Below are 6,417 nucleotides of genomic sequence, written 5' to 3'. Positions count from 1 at the left end.
TAAAACACTAAGGTGCTCCAATCAATTGTGTGGTGTGTCTCCAGTAATCTGTCTCTAATAAAGGCTAAAGTACTGAAGTTTCCAATTTATTTACTATTTTCAGAAATGATTACTAATTTGAGGTGACTCCTATAATAACTGTTGTCACTCACTTGCCTTCTAATACGTGTTACTGAATGAGCAAGAAAGATGACGTTAAGGCCAACGATACTCCTATAGAGGCATCTGGCATGTGAACAACATCTGTCATTTATATCATGGTGTACAAATGAGGTTCAAACTTGCAGCCAAATGGAAAGAATCAATGGGGAAAGAGAAAAATGGTGGAGGAGGGGAAGACAGAAGATGAGAAGGTGAAGAAGCAGGAAAAGAACAATTTGGTGAATGAGAAAGGAGAGACCAAATGGAAACAAAGCAAAAAGAATCAGAAACCAGGAGAGAATGGCTAATGGAAACCACAGGAGCAAAGTCTCTAAAACAAAATGGGTGTAGAGGGCAGCATCAATTCCTACTGAGAAATTCAGCAACTTTGCTGATGTGAGGCAATTAGATGCCCCTAGGCTGGCATTAAAGCCTGAATTGAAGAAACAGTTAAAGGAGGGAAAACTAGAGCATCTGTAGACTCTTCCTTGCTGAAGCTTGACCTTGCTGAAAGTGAGAAAGATAGGATGGTGTTTAGAGAGAACACTAAGTGAAGGCAATCACTTTTAAGAATTGGAGAGACCTGGCTAAAGTCTGTAATCCCAGCACTCTGGGAGGCCGAGACGGGCGGATCACGAGGTCAGGAGATCGAGACCATCCTGGCTAACACGGTGAAACTGCGTCTCTACTAAAAAATACAAAAAATTAGCCGGGCGAGGTGGCGGGCGCCTGTAGTCCCAGCTACTTGGGAGGCTGAGGCAGGAGAATGGCGTAAACCCGGGAGGCAGAGCTTGCCCTGAGCTGAGATCAGGCCACTGCACTCCAGCCTGGGCAACACAGCAAGACTCCGTCTCAAAAAAGAAAAAAAGAAAAAAAAAAAAGAATTGGAGAGACCTAAGTATGTATAGAGGCTCCAAACAAAAACAAACTAACAAGGATGGGTTAAAAATATCTTATAGAGAGGAAATACCCAATGGAACAAGGTTCTATTCCCAGAAAGGGCAGAAGGGGATAAGATCATGAACAAGGTTTGCTCTGTAACAGGAAAAGACACACCTCTTCCTCATAAACTGGAAGAGAGGAGATAAGAGGATATGTATTTGGAGTTCAATTTCTTGTGGACAGAAAGCCATGAGATTCACATCCTGCAGACCTGAAAAAAGTTATCAACTGAGTGCGAAGAGGACAGGGTAGAAAATGAATGGCTGTTGTAGAACGTGGGAGAGGAAGATGAAGAGAAACAGCTAAAATTATTGCTCCAGCCTCTCACCACACCCCCAATGCCCTGCATATATTTTCCAGAAGAAAGGAAGGAGGAGCTAACAAAGCCAGCGGAGAGAGAATGGCCACAGTACTGGGAAGAAAGCTGTATTGTCACAGAAGTCATAGTAAGGAACACTTAAAAGAAGAACTAAATAAGGAAAAGAAGGAGCTGATCAATAGAATGCAAAACTAGCAAGAACTTTGAATGATACATATAGAGGAAACTTCCCTAGATTTGGCAACAAGGAAGTTATTAATAACTAAGTGAAATTTTCTATAATGGCAAAGATTAGACCAGATCTCATGGAGTGGTAGTGATGAGTTGAAGACAGTTATGGGAACATTCCACCTTTCCAGGAATTTTAGAAGTGAAAAAAGTATTAGATGGGGTAACAGTCTGAGGAGATGCGATATTTTGTATATGAAAGAAAACTGAACATATATTCATGTATTTATGGCAGGGGTTGGAGGGTATGTGTTGAGTGCTACTATAACTCAACCACTCAGTTACCTTACAGGAATCTTGTAAGAATTAAATAAAACACTTTATAAACTGAAAATTATCATTCCAATATTAAGTGTTATCACTTTCATTATACAAAGATTCTCATTTATTGAATGTACAAAACATGTTCTTGCCATTCAAAATTCCATTTAGTGTTTTATATGAATGCAGTCATGAATCAATACACTTTATCATCAGAGTTCTCTCCTCATAGCCACTAAAATCCTTGACAGCTCTGAAAGATGAAATCTCCAGACCAATGAAACCAGCAATTGCCATCTCAGAACCTGAGCAGAGAAAAATGGAAAAATTACATTAAGCTGATTTCTATGGTCCTCAGACACCTGCAGGTTATGGGGACAAAACACTGACTTTGGGAATTAGCTTGCTTTTTCATTCTGGCTTTCAGATCTGTTGCTAATTTAATGAAACCCATATTTCTGCTGGGCAAGACTCAGTTAAGTCTTAGGTCAAGTTTTTAAACCCAAGCCTTTATCACACTCTGACAGCTGGGAAAATGACATCTGGAAAATGCCATTATCAGGGGAAAGCAGTGTGTTTTGCTTTGGGCTCTTTGGCCTGAGGTTTTCTGCACATTTGAAAAACCCCAAAGGAGCTAAGCAGTTTGCAGCTAACAGCTAGTAATTAAATTGTGTATTTGCCAAAATAAATAAAACTCATTAATTAGTAGGATTACAGTACATTCTAGTATTTCGGCCACAATTTTTTTGTAAGAGTAGGTTCTCAAACTATCAACTCTTGATATGAAATCAGTGGGCCTTTGGAACAGAACAATCTTTCTGTTTTGCGCTGTTTATATATTTGAGAGCAATTAATGTAACCTACCTGAATGTTAATTTTTTCATATAAACTGGAGATAAGAATTATAGTCATGTGCCACTTAACGACAAGGATATGTTCTGAGAAATGCATTGTTAGGCCATCTCATCATTGTGTGAACATCATAGAGTATACTTTCACAAACCCAAAGGGTATATATAGCCTACTACACACCTAGTCTAGATGGTCTGTTACCATACAGCTACTGCAGGCAACTGTTAACACAATGATAAGTATTTGTGTACCTACACATAGCTAAACATATAAAAGGTATAATAAAATACAGTGTAAAAGATTAAAAGTGGCACACCTGTGTAGGGCACTGACTGTGAATGGAGCTTGCAGGAAGTTGCTCTGGGTGAGTGAGTGAGTAGTGAGTGAATGTGAAGGCCTAGGACGTTACTGTATACTACTGTAGACTTTATGAAACTGTATACTTAGGCTACACTCCATTTATTTAAAAAAAAGTCTTTCTTCAATAATAAATTACCTTAGTTTACTGTAACTTTTTATTTTATACACATTCAAAAATTTTTAACTTTTTGACTCTGTTGTAAATAACACTTAGCTTAAAACACAAACCCATTGTCAGTGGTACAAAAATATTTTCTTTATATTCTCACTCTAAGTTTTTTTCGATTTTTAGAACTTTTTAATTTTTATTTGTTACTTTTAAAACTTTTTTTGTTAAAAACTAGGACATAGACACGTACATTAGCCTAGGCTTACACAGTACTGGGATCATGAAGATGTCATTCGGTGAGAAAAATTTTTCAGCTCTACTATAATCTTATAGGACCACCACCTTATATGCAGTCTGTTGTTGACCAAAATGTCACTGTGTGGCCAAATGACTGCTTTGGTAAAGAGGAACATTTGCACCTTCGTACAGCGTGGTAAGCATTGCGCATATCATCCTTGTCTTCATAGAGCTGTGGATATTCAAAATGCAATATTACTAAAATAGTATTTCCAGCTCTTAAACGTTGAAAACGTGGCTCTCTGAGATTAGCTATGGGTTTTGAAACAGAGACTCTGTGGAAAATTTGGCATTAGAACAGAGGCCACCAAAAGTGAGGTGGGATACACAATAGACTCTTAATGTAGGTCTGTCTGGGAGAAGGCAGGGGCAAGATGGAATGTGGAATCAAGAAGATTGAATGTTATTTTAGTGCACTTGTCATCACCCTGAAAATGCACTGGGTTTTGTAGATTTTGAAAGTTTTCATAAATATTTTAACATAGATTTAAATAATCCATGTCTCTTTACTCCTTTTAGTACAAATCAATATATAGTTTGTTAAAGCTGTATCTTCAGAATCATAAATAAAGATAACTTTATTTTAACCCTTATTAATTTAAGTGAGGCAACTTCAAGTTGGAAGACTTACATAAAAGGATCAAATATAATACTTGGCTAACTCATATTTCCCCACGTCTAGTGAATTTCCTGGGCTGTCAACCAAAAAAAAAAAAAAAAAAAAAAAAATCTGGTTTGAGCAAAAAGATGCTTAGTAAGGAACGAGGACATTCCTCTATGCCAGTCTTACATAAGAATCATATTGGCAGCAATTCTTTCAAGCCATCGTAGTCATATGCTGCTATCTGCTAAAGACAGGAACAGAAGAGCAATGAGTCACGGGCAATACCTGCCACACGCCTTATCCTCAAGGTAAATGCATGTCATGAGACAAGGCCACAGAGTCCCAAAATAGTCTGAGCCTGTCACCTGGTACCCAAAGTAATTACTCAAGAAATAATTGTTTCTAAAGGGACAAATTACCCCATCAGCATAAAATGACACTGTCATGAGACTGTTGGATAATGTCTTTCTTTTAAATAATTTCATGGTAATCACTCTGACATGAAAATTATAAATTAAAATTACATTATCTAAAGGGAGTCAGGAATTGTTTTCTAAATCTCTCCTCAGTTCTAGTCTAGGTTTGAAATAATTCCCACAGAAGGACCACAGTAGGAGCTGGTCAAGAGAATCCATGGGAATCAACTATGAGGAAAACTGAAAAGCAAGTGTCTCAGAAAGATCAGAAACACTGGAGGCTTCCCATGGGAAAAAGTCAGGAGAAGACACTCCAGAGTTTGAGTTTTCAAGCACACGCCTGCTAGAGAGCCACGTCCTGTTACAGAGCACATGAAAGGGGTGTCTGAACACAGAACTTTAAACATAGGTAAGGATCAACTAACCTGAAGTTTGCAAGGTGTATTAGTTTCCTGGGGCTGCCATAACAAATGACCACACACTAGTGGCTTCAAACAGCAGAAATCTATTGTCTTGAAGTTCTGGAAGCTAGAAGTCCAAAATCAAGAGGTCAGCAGATCAAGAGGCTCCTCCTAGAGGTTCTGAGAGAGAATCTGCGCTATGCCTCTCTCCTAGCTTCTGGTGGTTGCTGGCAATCTTGGTGTTCCTTGACTTGTAGGTGCATCACTGTCATCTCTGCACCCATTGTCACATGGTGCCCTCTTTGTGTTGGTCCAAATGTCCATCTTTTTATAAGGATACTGATCATTGAATTAAGATCTACCATAATCCAGTATGACCGCATCTTAACTTGATTACATCTGAAAAGCACTATTTCTAAGTAAGATTACATTCACAGGTAGCAGTGGTCAGGATTTGAACATATATTGTTGGGGTGGGGGGACACAATTCAACCCACAACACTAAGTCTCTCAGAAGCGACCCAGATGTCCACTACCACAGTGATGTGGGGCCTTCTGGCACAATGTGAGGAAACCGAATGCTAAAGATAAAAGCAATCTTAGCAATCACCAAACCTAACCATCTTACTTCATAATTAACAGATCTTTCCAAAGCAGCAGTTTGTAACCAAGCACACTATTGAGACCCAGGGTACACAATCTATTGTAAGGGATGAGACAAGTAAATGATTATTTTTTAGAAACACTAAGTAGAGAGGATGATTCACTTTCTGTATGCACAAGAACAGATGAACAGCTGTGCCCACAATCCCCTCACTCATACTCACTTGTATTTCTTGTGTTGGAGAGACAGGAGGGACAATAAAGCTAAAGGTGCTGAGAATTGCCTGTAATCCACATGCATCTTACCTCTGCTTCCAAGAAAGTATATCAAGCATTAGAATGTCATCCAGATGGGTATTCCAGTACAAAAATGGCTAAAAATCCCCATTCTCCAAAAAGTACTTTAGTAGGCAAAGATTGTGTGATGCACCCATGCACTACTCAGTTTCTGGACACACGCAGAAGAAACAGAAAGAGGAACTTGAGAGAAATATGCAAACAGCATACACAGTAGAGCACAACTTCAAACAAGGTGGCTTAGACAGGGTTGCAATGGAGAACAAAGAAAATGTGTAAAACATAGAATCAAAGGAAAATCTTCAGAAGGCCCCACTGAAGACCCTACCCAGACACAAAATGACTATCTTCAGTCCTCTACCTTCCAGCAGGAGGAAAAGAAAGGTAAAGAACAATCTGTACCTTTGCCCTGCTCACCTGAGAGGCACTATAGCAAAGTGGCTATGACTAAGTTATCCACTGTAGGGATGATGTCAGTTCTGCTTCTGGAAGGCTGTGTGACCTCAAGCAAGTTATTTTAACTCTCTGGGCCTTGGTTTCCTCATTTGTGAGGACAATAATAGGAACTAAGGTTGTTTGAAGGAAAA

General features: G+C 38.9%; 1 long non-coding RNA gene across 1 annotated transcript; it reads right to left on the bottom strand.

The window, feature by feature from the left end:
• Positions 1-2,008: 2,008 nt before the first annotated feature.
• On the bottom strand, positions 2,009-5,981 carry LOC115899014. Its single transcript, XR_004058616.1, has 3 exons — positions 5,840-5,981; positions 4,955-5,057; positions 2,009-2,196 (listed from the first exon to the last, which is right to left on the bottom strand). It is a non-coding gene; the product is annotated as an uncharacterized LOC115899014 (long non-coding RNA).
• Between the last annotated feature and the right edge of the window lie 436 nt (positions 5,982-6,417).

Source organism: Rhinopithecus roxellana, chromosome 8 (assembly GCF_007565055.1).
Source record: "Rhinopithecus roxellana isolate Shanxi Qingling chromosome 8, ASM756505v1, whole genome shotgun sequence".
Lineage (NCBI taxonomy): Eukaryota > Metazoa > Chordata > Mammalia > Primates > Cercopithecidae > Rhinopithecus > Rhinopithecus roxellana.
The sequence above is the reverse complement of the archived record's forward strand: the minus strand, read 5'-3'. Positions and strand labels throughout refer to the sequence as shown.